This window comes from Euprymna scolopes, chromosome 7, assembly GCF_053919585.1.
Source record: "Euprymna scolopes isolate OS-2025 chromosome 7, ASM5391958v1, whole genome shotgun sequence".
Lineage (NCBI taxonomy): Eukaryota > Metazoa > Mollusca > Cephalopoda > Sepiida > Sepiolidae > Euprymna > Euprymna scolopes.
This window is the reverse complement of record NC_136488.1, coordinates 172,852,184-172,873,210: the sequence shown is the minus strand read 5'-3', so window position 1 is coordinate 172,873,210 and position 21,027 is coordinate 172,852,184. Positions and strand designations below refer to the sequence as shown.

Genomic DNA, 21,027 nt, shown 5'->3' with positions numbered 1-21,027 from the left:
AACAAACCGGTTAATTTTTTTTTAAGCAAAACTAAAAGTGTGAAAATCAATTAAATTCACTTGATTACGCTGACAATCATTCATTTAATAAAAAAACTTACACACTTATTCATTAATAATTAAATTAAATAGAATTAAAACTTGAAATAAATTGATTCGATTCATACATAAGCCATTGAAATTCTCTGATTTATACTGACAATTTGTTCATTGCAAAAATAAAAAGCTCAAACCATCATTTATTAATATTTAAAAAGAATTCATTTTGAAAGAATAAAATAAGTATTTATTAAAATTTAATTAGAATTCAATTTTGAAAAACAATAATTATTTAATATTAATAAAAAAAAAATTACACCCACACACACAAGCAAAATATACAAACTTACATTTTCTTTTTCTGGATATCTGACCTTGAATTCTAAAATTGACTCAATCAGTCGCAATTTTCTCTAAAAATGACAACGAGTGGTATGGGTGGGTGGGGTGAGGTGGGTGTAAACCCCGTTTTTATTTTTATTTATTTATTTTTTTTACAACGCTTTACGATCATACATTTGATGGGTGCATTATTTGGTAATCGTTTATTAATAAATACTGAAAATTTCATTAAAATTGGTTGATTTAAAAAAAAAAATAAGTGAAAGGAGAGATTAAAAGTTTATACATTTTGAGGATCGACCATTTATTTTGCACGTACGTATTTTTCTTTAATAAATAATCAGGAAAAAAAAAACAATTCAAGCCAAAAATTTTAAAAGGCCAAATACAAAGGTTTAATGCCAAAAACTCATTTCTTGTGTTAACTAGATAGTAAAAAAACAAACCAAAAAAAACAAACAAACATTATTATCCAATCAGAGAAAAGCAATTTTTCAGTCCGTAAACAAAAAAAAAAAAAAAATTATTTGATCCAAATGTCTAAATTTAAACGCACAAAACGCCCCCCGAATCACAATATGAATATTGGTAAGTTTTGTTTTTATTACATCAAACCACGTCATCAAGTGCAAATGTTTTTATGTAATTTAATTGCTACGTATTTAATAATTATTAGTATAAAAAATAATTATTGTAAAATAAAGTGGCATTCTTACTACCGGTGTAACACGACTTCTGTCCCATTTTCTTCTCATATTTTTGTTTCCTTAAACTGCAAGAGGGCCGTTTTTATTTCGTTTTACATTTCAATTTTGTTTGATGTATTTTTAAATTAATTAAAAAAAGAAGTTATATTTTGGGTTTGTATTACTGTACACATAGCAGTATCAGAATTTTTGTAGGAATTTTTGACACCCCTAACACGAAACTGCGAATACAATATAAAAATCTCGTAATTTCTCTGTTAAAAGTGGGTTATTTATTTTCTTTATGGATTATACTTCCAAAATAAACTATTACAGTTGTTTTAAAAGTAATAAAAATATTTTTTTTTTTTAAACAGTAATGAATTTTCCGAACTCAATATTTTTCAATTTTTAAACTCAATATTTTTCAATTTTTAAATTTTAAAAATCTATCAAACTTTTTCTATTGATTCTATTTTTACGATATTTTCAGGGTCAATGTGAAATTTTATGTTCTTTCCAATAAACCGAATATAATATTTTAGACAAACGTTTTTTTTTTTAAATTCACGCCCCCCCCCCAAGTGTCACCCATTTTCAACTTTCTCTTAAAAAGTAAATAATTAATTTATGGTTAATAGTTTTATATATCACAAATTGAAGAGAAAAGGTCAATAAATAATATATTCAAATTTAAAACAAAAAAAAAAATCGCTTTTTTAGAAATTTACCTGTAAAGTCCGAAGTTTAAAACCTTATTTTATAAGAACACATTGTTTCTTTTTGTCTTTTTTTTTTTTTAATGAAACCTTGGTCCTTGCTCCTTTAATTGAAAATAAAATAAGGGCTTGAATTACATTTTTCGAGGAGTTATAAGCTTAGAAAGATAGGGGGTCGAATAATTTACGCCTCTCATTTTGAAATGTCTATTAAAAAGTAAATAATTAATTTATGGTTAATAGTTTTATATATCACAAATTGAAGAGAAAAGGTCAATAAATAATATATTCAAATTTAAAACAAAAAAAAAATCGCTTTTTTAGAAATTTACCTGTAAAGTCCGAAGTTTAAAACCTTTTAAAAAAAAAAAAAAACACATTGTTTTGTTTTGTTTTTTTTTTTAATAAAACCTTGGTCCTTACTCCTTTAATTGAAAAAAAAAATTAGGGCTTGAATTACATTTTTCGAGGAGTTATAAGCTTGGAAAGATGGGGTGGAATTATTCACTATTTTCACGAAATTTCTGTCGAAAAAGTTGTCAAAAAAACAAATATATAACAAATAAATGTTATCAAAGGCATGATAAGTTACTTTTCTACCAAACTGGATATATTTTTCGTGTTTTTATTCAATGTAACATGTTTATTAAGCTCGAAAAACATACAGTGTTTACCGATGTATTGGAAAATTCAAGATGGCGCCTCACTCCCTCTTTAACATGGTAAGTTTGGGAAAAGGTGTTATAAATAAAAACTAGACAAAATACTATTAAAACCCCGCCGAATATATGTCAACCTATGTCACGGTAACATATATTGAGCGAGTTTTTAACAGTATTTTATCCAGTTTTTTTTTTATAACACCTTTTCCTAAACTTACTGTGTTAAAGAGGGAGTCGGAGGCCATCTTGGATTTTCCAATACATCGGTAAACACTGTATGTTTTTCGAGTTGAATAAACATGTTACATTGCATAAAAACACGAAAAATATATCCAGTTTGGTAGAAAAGTAACTTATCTTGCCTTTGATAACATTTATTTGTTATATATTTATTTTTTGACTTCTTTTTCGAATATATGTGTACACAGTAATACAAACCCTGAAAGAAAAATATTTTACTCGTTTCAAATTTTTATTTAACCAAAAAACAAACGTTATTCGTCAGTGTAAAGGCTTCAGAATTCATTTTTACGGGTAAAACCGCAGTTTAGCCTGAACATTATTTGATGAAAAATTGAGCACTTGGGTATTTTTGTTTTTGAGGACAACTTTTTTGCGGTTTCTTCAAGTTACATCACCCGGTGTTTACGAAGGTTTTGACCGGGACTGTCATCTACAAAATCAAACGATTTCTGTTGTTTTTTTGTTTGTTTTTTTTGGTGGGGGGGGGGTTAAATTGTATTTTTTAAAATAAGCAAATGAACAAAAAAAAGTTAATGACCTAATTGTGAACATCAGGTGGCGAAATTTAAAGGTAACTGTTTTCGTTTTTATTTTTAAAGACTTGCGCTTAGAACAGAGAAAGGCAAGGCATCCCAACAATCCAACAACAACATTGAGTCTTTGTACAAAAAAAAAAAAATACAAAAAACAAAAAAAAAACTATCGACTTTTTACAGCAAAGACTGTTATTATCTTCATTTATTACGAAAGTTTAAATTATGGGTGACCAAAACTGGTGTTAGTTGAAAATCGGTTACCGATGTACAATTGTTCCTTTTACGAAATCGAACTTCCTGTTGTCTTTATTTTTGACTAGCTTGGGTGCCTGGCGTTTGGAGGTGTGTGTTGAGCAAAAGAAAAGAAAAAAAAGTGGTAGACAGGCAGGCAGTAGGAGTGTCGGAAGTCGCCATTAAAAAAAGGAGTGATTAAATAGACTTGCTATCTTTCGAAGCTTATAACATATGAATAATGTAATTTAAACCCTAATTTTTTTTTTCAATAAGAGGAGCAAAGACCAAACTTTAAAATAATAAGAGGTTTTATGGAAAAATATATATTGTTTTAAATCGGTTTTCTTTAAAAAAGATTTCACGAAATTCAACGAATTTTAACTTAATCTAAATATAATAAATATATATAAATTCAAAAATTCACTTACCTATATACAATACTAATCAAAGGATGCTTCCATTCTTAATTTATGAGAATTTGTCCATATTTATATTTTATATTCCATGTATTTTTTTTAAATAAAAGAATTTTTTAGACAACTATTTGAAAAGACCATCATCATGTAAGCATTAACTGGTGTTAGCTAGCCGGCGTTTCCTCCTGTTTTGAAATACAGATGTATAAAAGGACTATAAAACATAAAAACAAACACATATGCGTGAGCCATCAAACGTTGTGCGTGAAGAAATATGTGTTACCGTAGGTGAAAAAAGATCACATTTTACTTATCAGTTTTTTCCTTTAAAAAAAAAAAAAACACTCGACGAATTTTTTTTTCTTCTTCTTCTCTCAAAGAAATACATGAGCTTTTGATTTAATATATATTTTATATATTCTTTATGGAGTGATTTTTTTTTTAAATATCTAAAAAAACATTGAATGAAATAGAAAAAATTGTCATAATTGTACGAAATTTTCTAGACAATATAACAAGATTATAAGGTTTTACTTAAAAATAAAACAAAAAAATTCAACATGTTTTTTCAAAAATAAAGGTTTTAAACTTTGGACTTTACGGGTAAATTTGCAAATAACTATTCTTTTTTTGTTGTTTTAAATTAGCTTATTTTATTTATTGATCTTTTATCTTCAACTTGTGATATATAAATTTCAGGTAAGAAAATTAATTATTTTCATTTGAATAGACATTTCAAAATGGGGGGATTTAAAAAAAACGTTAACTAGAATATTATATTCGGTTTATCAGAAAGAGCATGAAATTTCACATTGGACCTGAAAATATTGTAAAAATTGAACCATTAAAAAAATTTTGATAGCTTTTTAAAGTTTAAAAATATAAAAATATTTAACTCGTAAAATTCAATTGATTTCATTATGTAAAAAAAAATGACTGCATGAACACGTGCAGGCACTTTGTAAACACTATTTTTTAAAAATTAAAAAATGATATTTCTATTATTTTTTAAAAAACTTTAATAGTTTATTTTTTAAGTATATTTCATAAAGAAAATAAACAACCCACTTTAAAAAGAGAAATTACGAGTTTTTTATATTTTATTCGCAATTTTGTGTTAGGGGTGTCAAAAATTCTCCAAAAGTTCTGACACACCTAGGCAGGCAGGCAGGCTCGAACTCGTATCGCGAAGAAGGAAAAGAACATGAAAAAAGATGTGACGTCTTTGCCGTTGCATTCATCGCCAAACCGGAAGTGGCTAAGGTTTAAATTAAGGATAGTCAATCAAAAAGAGGAGATGATTTCCGAAAATATCGGTGAAAACAGCGACCCCTCCTTGTAGAAAAGTGCCCAGTTGAGAGTGAAGGAATTAATGTTTTTAGTGAATTTTTCGATATTTGTAGTCGGGTTAAGCTTCAAAATGATACCAATCTTGTGAAAATCTGTTGCCTCTGTCGAAAGTTTTAGGCAAACATACAAACAAACACAGCGTATATTTAAACAGACAGATGAGATTTATATTATAGACTAGCCTGGGTGCCTGGAGGTGTGTACTGAGCAAAAAAAAAAGTAGTGGTAGGCAGGCAGGCTTGAACCTGTGACATGAAGGCGGAAAAGAAAGTGAAAGAAAACCAGACATCTTACTCCTATGCCATTGACACGACCGGAAGTTCAAAACGTTAAAATTAGGCAAAGTCAATCCTACCGATACAATGACTTGCAAAAATGGCTTGCAAAAAATCGACCCCTCGTTGTAGAAAACTGCCCAGTTGATGATGAGGAAATTAATGTTTTTGGCCAATTTTTCGATATTTGTCATCTGAGACGGTGAGCTTCAAAATTATACCGATCTCATGAAAATCCGTCGCCTCCGTTGAAAGTTTTAGGCAGACATACAAACATACATACATATATTTAAACAGACAGATGAGATTTATATTATAGACTAGCGAGGGGTACCCGGTGTTGCCCGGGTGTTTGGAGGTGTGTATGGAAACTCCGGGGGGGGGGGGGTTAAAAAAAGTAAGTATAAGAATCGAACCCGAACCCTTGAGGCAAAGTTGTAAATTAAAGTGGGGAAAAAAAAATGTGCGACGTTAACCATTGCCCCACCGCGAGATGCTAACGGAAACACGTTTGAATTTATTTAATTACTTGGATTTAGCAGGTGCCCGTTTTAATGAGTTAATAAGGTCAAGTTTGACTGCAGGATTTCATTTACTGCTGAACGCTTTTTTTTTCTCCCAAGATGTTATAGGAAAAAGACTAACCCACATGCAGTGAGCAACAAATGTTGAATATTTATCTTCCCAAAATTGAGCAAATTAAATAGACAGGCGAGCTTCATTGTTAACTGTGAGATATTATGATTTATATGTGATATAAAAAGTTTAAAAAGTTGTGAAGCGAGCGACCGCTTCTCTGAAAAAGGCCTTTTGTACACACGCAGAAAAAGCGAACACACATACATACATACACACACACATACATACATACATACATACATTTTCGCTTTTATATTTATAGATGACAGTCATGTTTAAGTTGGGTTTTTTTGTTGTTTTATTTTTTTTTTGATACAGAAGAATAGATGACTCGATTTTTGAATATTTTTTTAGTATTATAAAAATTATACTACTTTATGAAATATTTCTTTTTTTTTTTTTAAATATAAAATAATTTTAAATTTGACACTGTTTGCTATAAACTTCGAGTCGATCAACCATTTCTGACTCATTCTGGCATTTTAGGGCAATTAACCCAAGTTTCAGCACTAATTTCCTACATCGCTCAGAATCTGTTTTTCTTAATTTAACTTCCAGTTGGAAAAATTTTCACATTTCATTTATTAACTGTGTTACATGAAATCCACATGCATTATGTTTGATAAAGTTTTTTTTCCTCCTTTCAAAAATATATTTTGATAATTAAAAAATTATATTTTATTTGTCAAAGAAAAACACAAAAGAAATTACATGTTATTTTTTAATAAATGTAAAGAAATCAATAAATATTTGATAAAGTAATGTAAGAAATTTATTCTCACAAAGTTTAGAATTTTTGGCAGAGAGAAAAATTGACACAATTTAAGAAAGGCGAACTTACCTGGTTGATTAAGCCAGTCATCCATTCTTCTGGATTTGCAAAATCATTGCGTCATTTAACATCTTGGCTGAGTCTGGTAGTTTGAACTTTGTAAGAAGAGGTAGGTAAATCTCTATTGAGTAGAGTTTGAATGTTCTTGGTATGGATCCATTTGATCATGATTTTAATAGAAAGGATGCGGTTAATTCCACCGAATAATTAAATCCAATATAAATATTCTTAGCTCTTAGGAGACAATATTACGTAAAGGAAGGAATCCTAATTAGTTTTGTTAAATTGTCTCACTGTGCAGAGAATAGTAGAGAGTAATAGTCCCTTACATTAATGAGTCCGTGAATGGTTGAATGAATCGTCCATCCTGTTAGAATTGTTGTCTTTATGGATAGCATGTACACTTTCGTACATAAAGCCTAAATAACTTGTGATCAAAAATAAAAAAAGTTTGTTAAAACACCATCTTAATAATGCTGGAATTTATAATAATAAAAGAGTACAGAATTTTCTCAATGTTTGCAAATTTTCTAACGAATTTGACAAAATCCTTCAAAAATGCCTAAGATTTATATAGTAAAGTATATCATTTTTGGAAAATTTGGGTCAATGGCTTTTTGGTTGAATCCATTTTGTATCCCTTGACTTCTTTTGTCATAAAAAATGGATAAAGATTTGTTATGAAAAACTCATTTTTTCAGAATTCCCTTTAATTTTAATGGTATGAGCAATTTTTAATTAGCCTCCCCCACTCAAATATTAACCTGACTAATAGTACCCACGCTTATAAACGATCCAGCAATTGTAACAGTAGCAGCACCCATTGTCAACTGTTTACTTTAAAGTGACAAGTTTTATTTATTGAGAAAAATCCAAAAGCCCTTTTTTGTTAAAATTAATGCATTTTGTGATTTTTTTATAAAATTTCCTTCAAGAAATATTGGTTTTCAAATATACTTCTAAATTTTGATTGTAGTAATAAATGACCTAGCTGCCAATAAAACAACTAAAAAAGATTCTACTTTTTAGGCAATTAACATCTTTGTGAAAAAAGACAAACATGACAACAAAAAATAATTTAGAGTTGCAGGGGATTATTTTTTAATATAAATTTAATGTATAATAATCCCCCATTTCCCGCTCATTCTTGCCTTTTAGAGCAGTTAGTGCTCCAAATTTAGTATTTTTGAATTTGAAAAATTAGCATATATATATATATATATATATATATATATATATATATATATATATAACTTACAGAATCACTAAATCTATTTTTAACTAAGTTGGGGCCTCAGTTTCACTAGTTAAGATTAAACATGAAGAAGACTAGTGTCCACACAGTTACAAGTGCAGTCCTTGGTGGTTCAACTCAAACATCCACCAAGGTCTTAAGACATAGTTCTAGTGGCTTTCACAAAGACAGAGTTGATATGACATTGGATGCAGCAGTTGATCTCTCCTATGCTCTTTCTTCTGCTGAAAAGAAAGATCATACAACTTGGTTGCTTGCTTTTCTTAAGTTCACTTGTTAGTAATAGCAACAATAAACAACATTGACTGGTTCTATTTTTCACATGAAGTTGATTATTCCAAAAGAGAAAAATAAACAAAAATAAGTATGTACAGTTTTTCAAAGGAGAATAAAAAATAAAAGAAATAAAATGCTTTCAAGTCTCTTTTTCTTGTAGTTACAATAGTCAAACCTTCTGGTTTTCAACCACCAATATCTTGCTTCAATCAGTCAAAGGACGATTGCATACTTGAACGACTGGTGTGTGTGTGGGGCAGTGGACAGTTCCCTCTCCCCCACCAAGTCAACAGGCTCCAAGTCCTGAGTTCAAAACTCACTCCTCACTTGCTGCAAAAACTGATTTTTTCTTGTTCTGCAGTGCCTTATGTACGCAGGGTTGGTATGGATCGGAGCATACCTGGGTGTTCCAGCTAACCCATCATTGTCCAAACCGTCACACCTTGGTTCATCCTGATTGAATAATCATCTACCTCTCCCCACACTTCTGAATCAGATGATTTTCCACAGCAAGGATTCTCATTGATGATCTTCTCACACACCGGGTAACCGTTCTTGACCCCGCCCATTGGGTCAAAACTTTAGCTCAAACAATCTGCTAGATATCTCCAAAATATCACTTTTACAGTAATATTCTTTCCTAAATTCGACTTTGTTTTTTTCTTACAAGAAAAATGTATTTCACATTGGCGACCATGCCATCTCTCTCTTCTAACTCATAGGGTTATCTGCTTTTTCCCCGAATCTGCCATTAAAATAAAAAGGCTCTAATTCCTCTTTCGCTGGCCCTTTTTTTGAGCAATTTTCAATCATAGTTCTAATTTAAGTCTCTGTAACGCTTTCTTCCGGACTAATCTTGTTCTGGTTTGATCACATTATGTCTGAGTGACAAGCCCACCTCACTTGAATATGTCGTACCATTAACCTTAAATCTGAGTGATAAGCCCCAATCAGATCCTCTAGAGAAAGTATACTTGACACAATTTAAGAGCCGACTACTGGTTTCTATGTAGACTGATATAATACTGCCAGTGGAAAAGGTGGAATGGCAACAAACAGCCCTCTCTGTAGAGGTTATTGAATGCATCCATATGATTCAGAAGAACTCTTGCTTTTGCAACAATTCTTAATGTTGTATCATCACAAAGAAAAGTTAAGATGAAAGAACTTTGCTAAAGTAGGAACTAATGAGAACTTAAAACGGTGAAGTTAAATGGGATAATTCAACATTCAATTAAGTTACGATTACTGTTGTGTAGGAACCTTGTCAGGAGAATGTTTGGTATCTTATAATAAAAACATTTGTAATCATTTAAGATTTCTGTCAAGGACAATTTCATCTATTGAACAACAACCTGATGTTATGCATAGGTTTTGAACGTTCTGATCATGGTGTTGTGGAAAACATATTGCATTGACTGTGGTGCAAATGATCACACAAATCTTATGCAAGGATTTTCAAAGAAATCTTGTCAGTTATGTTAAAAATATATAGTACTTGATTACTGAATAGTTATAATCCATATCCTTTAACTCATCAATAATATTTCCCTAGCAATTCTGTTATGTTCATCAATATGTTCTAGTGTTTATAAGTGATTGTAGTTTGTGGGTTTATTTATTTCAGTCACATCTCTATATAATATTTTGGTTTGCAGAAATTCTCCTCTGGACCAAATTATGGTAGGTTTGCAACAACAGATACTGCATACAAATTTATTATGTTTAAGCTATTATGCATTATCTTATGTAACTTTACAATGCCTTTATGGATACATTTGTTCGTTAAAAAAAATTCTACTTTACTTCCTAGGAGAAACGTCATGATCACCTACAGTTTTAGAGGAAGTAGTTTGTATTTTTCCGTTTGATTCTAAAATGTCACCACTCCCAGTCATCACCGGGAAGAGGTATCCATATTATTACTATAATGATCTTATGCCATTTGTAATTGGATCATAAACTTAGATAATTATCATTAACTTTCCTTTCCACATTTCTAAAATAATTTCTCCCTTCTAAAAATCCCTTATTCCCCATTGGCTGAGACCTGATGAACAGATTATTCCAGTTTACAATCTTATTACATGAACAAACATGGTCAACTTTTACACATATGGCTGCTCTCTCTGAATGACGCAATCATTAAAAAATAAATTAACCCAATTTCCTTTAAATACTAAACAACTATTATTTATTTATACCAATATATACAGAATTTTTTCTTATATTATTAACAAAACGATTGAAAACTTATATAATTTGTAACTCTATAAAACTTCTTAGTTTTTATTCTAGACAGGAGAAATCGATTTTGAGCTCCATTGAAAGTTAAATAAAATTGATTAAATTGGATACTTACATCAAGAACTAATTGAGTAATTATGACTAATAGTGCATCAAACATTATTATTGTGGTATTTATGCACTTCTGATACCGTGAGAAAATTATTAATGTTACTATTTAGCAAGCGATTATTAACATGGGGAGGGCATGGTTCTTTCTGTACTTACACTTAACAATTTAATTAAAAAAAACAAAAGGAAATCATAAAACTTGATTTTTAAAATATTATTTATTAAAAAACATCGTGTGGTGGTAATATACGTGCATGAGCACAAAGTTATTTGAAAATACTGTTGGGAAATTAATTAAAAAAACAAAAGTCACCTCAGTTTAACTATGCATTTGTGCCCTATTTGCATTTTATAAAGAATATTATTGAATCAAGTTATATGCACCTTTAAACTACACTTACATAACAATTTTGGCCAAGGGAGCAACTAAACAACGATGGCCGACTTTTTCAGAATCGATATTCAGTATTTTAAACGCTTATAACTAAAATTAAATTTTTTGTTTTTATTTTTAAACGTAAATATGTCACAAAGCAAAAGATGTTTTTGCTATATTTCTCCAACTTTCTTTTGGTATATATATTGAAAAATGTTTGTGTGCATTTGTAATGCTTATAACGATTATTGGAAATTGATCCTCTTCACAACATTGTGACAATATTTTTTTCAGTGATGGTCTTGCTAGTTATTAATAAATATATCATTGAATATAGATTTTTATTTCCAAGTATAGTTGATTGTAATTTTTAACAAAGGTGTTATTTAATTGCTTGACTACTGCAATCAATGTTATGCCATAGTAAAGTCTAAAGGGAAAATTCTTTTAGAAGTTATAAAACTATCAGGAATTTTAACCAATTGAATTATAAATAATATAATTTTAATTTATTTTTATTTTGCAGATGTTCCTGCTTAAAAATTTTGGATGAATCATCATTTCCTTTGTGATTTACTTTGTATTTTCTAATATTGAATACAAAAGTGAAATCTGTTGTGAAAATGTTTTCTTTGGATTATGTAATTTAAGAAGTATTCCTAAATAATGAAAAATGCCACATGCTAAGTGCAAGGATATTTTAAAGAAACGTTACTTTTTGTTGAACCTTGTTATAGGAATGTCTACTTTAAAATGATATAAGAAGTTAGATATGAGGAAGTAATTATAATAATCTATGTGCATCTGTTTATAGACATCTTTATTTTTCCTGAATATTTCAATAAACTTGAATTGCTAAATGTCAAATGTACATGGTCACATTCAAATAAAGCAACAAAGTAAATGAATAAATTTTAAGTAAAAATAAAGACTTAAACAACCGGAGCAGAAAATAAATATTTTATGATAAATATAATTTATCAATTCCAAGAAATTCTAAAAAGAACAAAATAATGGAAACACATATAAAACAGAAACCATATTCTTGTAACGTGTGTGACTATGCTTCTTCTGATAAATCAAATTTAGCAAAACATATGCGAACACACACAGGTGAAAAGCCATTTTCTTGTAATGTATGTGATTATTCTAGTTCTCGTAAAGCAAATTTAATCAGACATATTCAAACACATACTGGAGAAAAGCCATACTCTTGTCAAATATGTGAATATTGTAGTACTAATAAATTTGATTTAGTCATACATATGCGAAAACACAGTGGTGAAAAGCCATATTCTTGTAATATCTGTGATTATTCCGGTACTAGTAAGTCGAGTTTAGTGAAACATATTCAAATACATACTGGAGAGAAGCCACTTTCTTGTCAAATATGTGAATATTCTTGTGCTCGTAAATCACGTTTAGTTGCACATATGCGAACACACAGTGGTGAAAAACCATATTCTTGTAACGTGTGTGAATCTTCTTTTAGTCATAAAAAGGGTTTGGCAATACATATGCAAAAACACACTGGTGAAAAGCCATATTCCTGTAATATATGTGATTATTCTTGTTCTTGTAAATCATACTTAATCAGACATATGCAAGTACACAGTGGTGAAAAGCCATATTCTTGTAACGTGTGTAATTATTCTTTTTCTCGTAAATCACATTTAGTCAGACATATTCAGACACACTCAGGTGAAAAGCCATATTCTTGTAATGTATGTGATTTTTCTAGTTGTCGTAAAGCAAATTTAGTTATACATATGCGAAAACACACTGGTGAAAAACCATATTCTTGTAACGTGTGTCATTATTCCTTTTCATCTAATGTAGCATTAGTCAGGCATATACGAACACACACAGGTGAAAAACCATATTCTTGTAACGTGTGTGATTATTCTAGTTCTTCTAACTCAAGTTTAGTCATACACATGCGAAAACACACTGGAGAAAAGCCATATTCTTGTCAAATATGTGAATTTACTTGTTCTCTTAAATCAGGTTTAGTCCTGCATATGCGAAAACACACAGGAGAAAAGCCATATTCTTGTAATGTGTGTGATTTTTCTTGTTCTCGTAAACCAAATTTAGTCAGACATATTCGAACACATACAGGTGAAAAGCCATATTCTTGTAATGTATGTGATTATTCTTATTCTTCTCAGTCAAGTTTAGTCAAACATATGCAAACTCACAGTGGAGAAAAAACATATTCTTGTAAAATATGTGAATATTCCTCTTCTGATGAATGGAGTTTAGACATGCATATGGAAACACATAAAGCAGGAGTATGTGTATTATCTACTAATCACCATCCTGAAGTGGTTTCAGTCTCATTATACAAAGGTTTATCAGGACAACATGAAATAAGGTTACTTAACCCGAGAACTAAACCCTGAAAATATTTAAAAGTCTGAATCAGATTTCCTGACATGACATGACTGCATCTAACATGATGTTGCTAGACAAAACAAAAACATACGGATGTGTTCTTTACTGTTTTGCTTACTCAACATTCGAGAGGTAGTGAGGAATCTTTATTGAACACTTGGATATATATGTATCCCGTATAGAATACAAGTTTTAGTCCCAGTAAGGGGCATCCGTGATTCATTTGAGCAAATTGAAATCAAATGCAAATATAAAGAAAATGCTATATTTTTGTAAATTATGTAGATATTTTTGTTCGTGGAAAGTAAATTCAGTCTGATACATACACATACAGGACAAAACTACACCACGGCCACCAGCAACACCCAAACAAAAGAATCAACAATCTGTTCCTCATGGATTACCTCAAGCTGTATCTCAGCTCAGATACTGACTGACATTGACTCTTGCAGATTGTATATACCTTCTGCAAAGATATTAGAATAAAGTTTTGCCCAGACTATTGTGCCAAGTACATGCAAGAGTGTTCATGTAGAAAATAGCTTGATGAAGATAGTGACATAAAAAATTTAGAGGGTAAGTTGCAATACTAATACTTTATAATATAAATTCCTTTGCATTGAAAGGAATGATTAAATTAAACATATCGAGATAAGAGTTAAAATCTGTAGAAAATATGTATGTCATATAAGACATCTCTGCAAAACATTGTTTACATACAAAAAGTAACTGCCATTAACCAATTTGTGATGCAAGTGATAACACAGCTTTGGCATTATTGACTTGTCACTAAATGATATTAACAAGCTAAACACTAAAATCTAAAAAATGTTGTCACTCTAAAGAAACCAGTGTCTATCAAGCCAGTATTTGCCCAGAGGAGCAGGAGATAGGGTCTCAGAAATTAATCATATAGAACCACTATATTTTGTGAGCATCGGTCAATATCTGTTGATCTTCAAAAACTCTCATCATAAGATACATTTAGAAACAAGATCCAGTAAAACAATCTTCATCAGAAACTGGTCCAACATTTTGGACAAGATTGTCTTACAAATGAGAAAAAAACATCAAACAAGTCCAATAAAACACAAGAAATACACCAACACTTTCCATAATAAGAAACTGAAAGAATGGGCCAAGCAACAATATGCTAAATATTTTCTGAAAGAACTATTCCAGGAATATATAATTAATGAAGCTGAAAAGCAAATAGCTTCACTATGATCAGAAGAGGATGATAATGGTTGCTCACGATCAAGGCTTGATGAGCAATGCTTTTAAGAAGATGAGTAATTTAAACAATCTGGATTCTTGTTTTAAGTTTCTGCTGGGAAACGGCTATTATAACATACGACACAATAGAGTGTGTAACTATCTCAACTGGCAAATATACTTGCTGAACCATAAAAGATATACAATTACACTTAAAAGGATGGTTAGAATCCTGAAAAGATCTCTCGATTGGAGTTTGTGAAATTGCCATTGAATGTCTATCCATTCCCAGGAAAAAAGCAAAAGAATAAAAAAATTAAAAATAAACAAACGAAATTATACTGACTTAAATAAGTCTTTATCGTTAAGATTTTTTTAGTAAAAAAATCACCAACATTATACTCTCTACTTCATAGAAAAGAAAATCCTTTGTACGGCCATACAATTCAAAATAAAATAAATTGACTTAGTAAAAAAAATGGTAAATTATTTTCTCCATAATCTACCGATAAAGTTGGTGATACTTTTACATTATATTTTTAAAATAGAATAATATAATTAGTTTATATCTTAAAAGTTTGTTTAAAATAAAAATACCTTTTCACAGATGCATTTTAACTGAATTCTATAAAGTATCACGACTCCAGCTAGTTTGTGTTCTTTTTATTATTTTTCTCTGTATTCATTCTCATCTAAAGAGGGAAAAATGTCTGAGAACCTGATATAATAGGAACTGCAAAATCTTTTTATTCAGTTCATATCATGTATTTGTACAATATATGCCTTCTTCAAATCTGCAAAAGACAAAGGGACATACTGAGAGTTAAAGAAAAAAGGTCAGAGAAGAAAAAGACGGGAAAAGAAAAGGATGAATTTATGTACTTTTGACTGAAGCCATTTTATTTCGTTTGGTTTGTAATTTTGTCTTGCCTATTACTACAGTATTACATAAGGATGTTTTGGTACATTTTTAGATTTAGTCTCGACTGATTCACCTTCTCAAGAAAAAGAAAATTCTTCATTTGTAGGCGATTTCACATTGATACCATACACATAAGTCTAAAATGGTGCCATAATGGTGCAATGGCATTGAAAATAACTAGATAGACTATAAAAATTTGATATTGTTAACTGTTCTGTTTTTTTATAAAAAACAGAGCTAATAGAAAGTTACAATGCTACAGTTTTGTTTTGTCTACAAGCCAGGGAAATTATCTGTGTATTCTGAAGAATTTTTAAATAAATTCAAATTTTGTTCCCATTTGAATTCTGTCAAAAATTTCAATGAAAGAGTCTGATTGCATTTTAACTAGATTCTTAGCAAAATGTATAATACTATATCTGCAGAATATAAAGACAGTATAATGCTAATGTTATTTTCATACCCGAGAGTCATAAACTTTATTATATCCAAATCAAAAAATAACATAAAATGTTATTACGTCCATACAAAATAAAAATAATTGTATATCACTGTCAAAAACTAATAACAAATTGTATTTTATCCATAACCAAAATATTAATAATAAATTTTATTTCCCATAACTTTATGTGGTAGTTACCTCATGGGTAATACTTGTAGACAACTTACAAGCAAAACACTTCAAACAGTTTCCTAGTTTTATGCCTTTCATAAATTGTATTATATCCAGACCTAAAAGACAATGCACACAAATATTGCCTTTTCTACAGGTGAACACTAATTTATAATTATATTATAATGCTACAATATTAAATAAAAATTATATATTATATTACTATATAATAATCACAATAATATAATACTATAAAATAATAATATATAATCATGCTATCAAATAATATAATGATATAATATTATAAAAACTATAATAATGTATGCCCTTCATGAATTGTATAATATCCATACCCAAAAATAAAATAAAGAATGTACTATATTCATAACTAAAAAAATAATACATTATATTATATCCATACCTGAATAATTATAAATAATTTCTATTACATCCTACAATAATAAATTTTATTGGACCAACTAAAGAATAGATACCCTGTAGCAGACGACGACGCCTGGCGGTGTCGGGCGCACATTTCAACTAACACCGGTGATTCGACTTTGACATTGGCACAAGCACATGGCGTCGGTTGTTTGTAAACACGTCAAATAGCAAACTAATCGTGTTAGTTGAAATGTGCGCTTGTCACCGCTAGGTGGTGTCGTCTGCTTTAGGGTATCTATTCTTTACTTGGTCCATTTTATTATATCCATACCTAAATAGAATAATAATAAATTATATTTATACCCAAAAAATAATAATAAATTTTATTATATCAATACCCCAAAATAATAATATAAAATTGTATTATACTAATAACCGACAATAATGATTTTCATTACATCCTACAAATAATGATAACTTTAATTATATCCATACTTAAAAATAAAAATGAATTATTGCATAAATACTCAAAGATAATAATAAATTATATTATAGCCATATCTAAAATAGTAATAAGTTATATGCATACACAAAAATAATAATAAATTATATGCATGCACAAAAATAATAATAATAGATTGTATTATATCTATACATAAAAATAACAAATTGTTTATTATATCGATACTCAAAAATAGCAAATTGTTTATTATATCGATACTCAAAAATAACATCTATATCCAAAAATAATTTCAATAACTTTTATTATATTTATACACAAAAGTTATTATAAAAATGTCTTATATCTATACCCAGAAATAAAATTAGATTATATAACATCCATATGCAAAAATAATATTAATACATTATACATTTATATTTGCATTGTGATTACCTGCAGCAGATGGTAGACTTGAATATTTGTATTCTGTAATATTTCGAGAAAGATTTCTTTGTTAGATGTGTTGACTTTGATTCAAATGCGCCCACGTAAACACTAACAATCTCACAGAAAATAATGACCTGAAATGTATTATTTATTTTATTTTATTCTATTTCAATATAATTATATATTTTTAGTGTGGGACTTTCATAATTCAGCATTATTTAATTTTTTTTTATTTATACATGCATTTATAAATTATATTTTAAATATAATTATTGTTTATTATTTTTTCTGTGTTCTCATTGAAGGAACAGTTAAACAATAGAATTTAAATTTAATTTTATTAATAAGGGGAAACTAAGTGAATTAATTTAAGGGTGATTAATTCATGATTAGAATGTATGCGTGCATGCATGCATCCAATTGTACAATTACAAGCTCATCTACACATTCATATGCACTCATTCACACACATGCACACACACATATTTGATTACTTATATTCTGTAATGTGTGGTATATTATATGACATAATATATTGGGTGAGTTTTAGTTTAATCCACTTGTCTTATTCTAAGTCAAATGTATTGTATTAAATTTATTTCAGTTTGACTATTTAGAGTTGCTAACTTTTAATGTTTTTTTTTATTTTAATTCTTATATTATTTAATTTATATATTATTTTATTAATTAGAATTATTTACTCAATATATATGGTTGAAAATAATTTTAATCCTTTTATTTATTCAAATTTATTTGTTATGTTATTGTTTATTTATTGCGTGTTAATATTATATTTATTTTGAGACATCAAAGCATATAAACATATATGAGCACATACACATGTACACACACACATATACATACATCAATTAAATTATATATATATATATATATATGATCATGTATACATGTACCCACATATACCTATATACACATGTGCTGATCTGCACACACAATCCCACAAACATACATAAATATATATACACATATATTTTAAATCACTATTTAATTGCTATATATTGTTATTAATAAATTTGTTAAATGAATCAGTTACTTATATATTAGTTTTATTTATTATTTTATTATGATTTATATTATTTGGTTGCTAGTAGTAGACCTATTCAATTAAATTTTGAGTGCCTATTTATTAAGTAATACTGAATAAATAGTAGATGTATTCAATTAATATTTGAGTGGTTATTTATTAGGTAGTATTGATTGAAAGGTTTAATTTATATAATATTTTTCTACTTTTTTGTTTTTTAATTTTATTTTTTATAATGGTGGGTTGTGTGAGTGGAATGAGGAACCTAATTCATGTTGGCATTTAATCTGGGGATGCAATTTAGCAATCAGAATTGATTCTTTGATTCTAAGATGACCAACGTTGCGTTCAGTGGTCAAGATATCTACTCTGATGGATTAGTTGGTATTGCTGCATGTGTGAAAGTGTCTGTGAAAAGAAAAGGCATGTGTTTGTAAGTGTTCCTTGACTCTAATATGCAAGTGTCTCACTGTGCTACTGATGCATGATGCCATATATGGTGCATGTATGTTGGCACATGTTAATGGTGTTCATAGTTTGCAAGGGTGTATTGCTGTAGTTGATGTTGCATCTTGATAACTGTTATCACAGTAATAGCCTGGTTTGTATTAGTAGTATGTCTAGACCCTCCCTATGGATAGCTGTTGTGATCCTATCATTAAAATAAAGCAGTTTCAGAAAGCAGGGGTTAGAGAAGGTGTTTCACATCCATTTTCAGGGTTTGTTGAGATTTTTAATGGGTGGTGTGGGGTATCCATTGGTCTCTAACACTTGGTGGGATTTACTAGTGCAGATGTTTTTATCAGCTTCTTTGCTGAATTTATTGTGGATGCATGTTATTTCATTCTTCGCATAGCCTATTTTTGTTTTATGAGGAAGGGAAGATTTGTAATGTATGACGAGGTCTCTACATGCAGATTTCTTATAGAATTTGGTGGATAAATTTCCATCTTCAGAAATGTTTAGGCTGAAGTCCAAAAATGCCAAGATTCCAGAATTGCCAAGGTGCTCGATAGTTAATTCAATGTGTGGATCTGTGTTATTAGAGATATTAAAAATTGAGATCGCTTCCTCCTGGGGCAGAGCTAGAATGAGAATATCATCCATGTATCTTGTGAAGAAAATGTGGAAGTAGCAAGAGTTGAGGGCATGTGATAGCGAGCAGTACCAACAGGCTGGACACCATATGCAATCCTGTAATTTGTTTATAAAGTATGTATTGTTTTATTATTTGCAAAAGTTTGTGTATGTCAGTAGCCTGTTCGCAGTGTGTTTGGTGTTGTTTATGAACCGCTAATTGATGGTCTTCTCACGCATGTTAGTAAGTCCCAGCCATTTGTGGCAGAATATTGTAGGGTTTGTTAAGTGGTCATTCAAAAGAATAAAAGTTCTGCTGGGGATGCACCTATGTCAAGTGGTGGTGTACTGCGATGTAGTAGTGTTAAGTGTTGAGACATTATGTTGAACAAAGATGGCGGCAGTAAATCAAATCAGCAAAGAATCAATGTAGTCCCGATCTTGAGTAATTCCTAGTAGCAAAGATGGCGGTGAAGAATCAGTGCAGTTCTGATATTGAGTCGTTTTGAGACAGAGGCCAACGGTGAACTGAGCTTAATCCAAAATTCGATATTTTTAATAGTAACATTTAAGTTTCTGATTGGTTGGTTGTTATAACTGTGGTTATAAAAGCGATCGTCAAAATCATTGGTGTCATACCATCATTATGGTCAAAAACATTTTAACACACCACCTTTTTTGATATAATGGAAAGTCCTTTTGGTTTGACTTGAGAAAAGGGGGAAATAATGAAATAAAATAAAAGTAAACAAATAAATGAACAAATAAAATAACATTTTTTTGTTTATTTGTTTTGTTTCTTTTTTTTTTTTTTTTTTTTTTGTTGGGAATTTGTCCTTATTCTCATTAGTCCAAAAAATATCAATATATTGGTAGAATGGGTGCAAAACTAAGACATTCTTTATCACATTAAGTTGGTTTTGTTTGTTTAATACGTATAAAAATACATATATACATACTTTTCAAATATATATACATACAAACAAAGACATGCAGATATAATCCTATTCAAATATATAAAATAAATACATACAAATATACATTTTCTTTTGTTTACCAAAAACTGGAAACATTCTGTCAGGTATTAGTTGGTTAATTTGGTTAGTAAGATAAAAATGGTTGCAGTTTAATGTCGTGTCCGGAACAATTTACAATCTATTATTATTTATTCATTTTTTTCCTTTTGTGTGATTTCGACTTCTCATGCTTCTCTTTTTGTGTTACTAAAAACAGATTTATTTATGATT

At 29.4% G+C, this 21,027-nt stretch overlaps 1 long non-coding RNA gene across 1 annotated transcript; it reads left to right on the top strand.

Annotated features, from left to right (window-relative positions):
* Nucleotides 1–896: 896 nt before the first annotated feature.
* LOC145280154 (uncharacterized) lies at nt 897–20,555 on the top strand. Its single transcript, XR_013868561.1, has 2 exons — nt 897–969; nt 11,765–20,555. It is a non-coding gene; the product is annotated as an uncharacterized LOC145280154 (long non-coding RNA).
* Nucleotides 20,556–21,027: the final 472 nt, after the last annotated feature.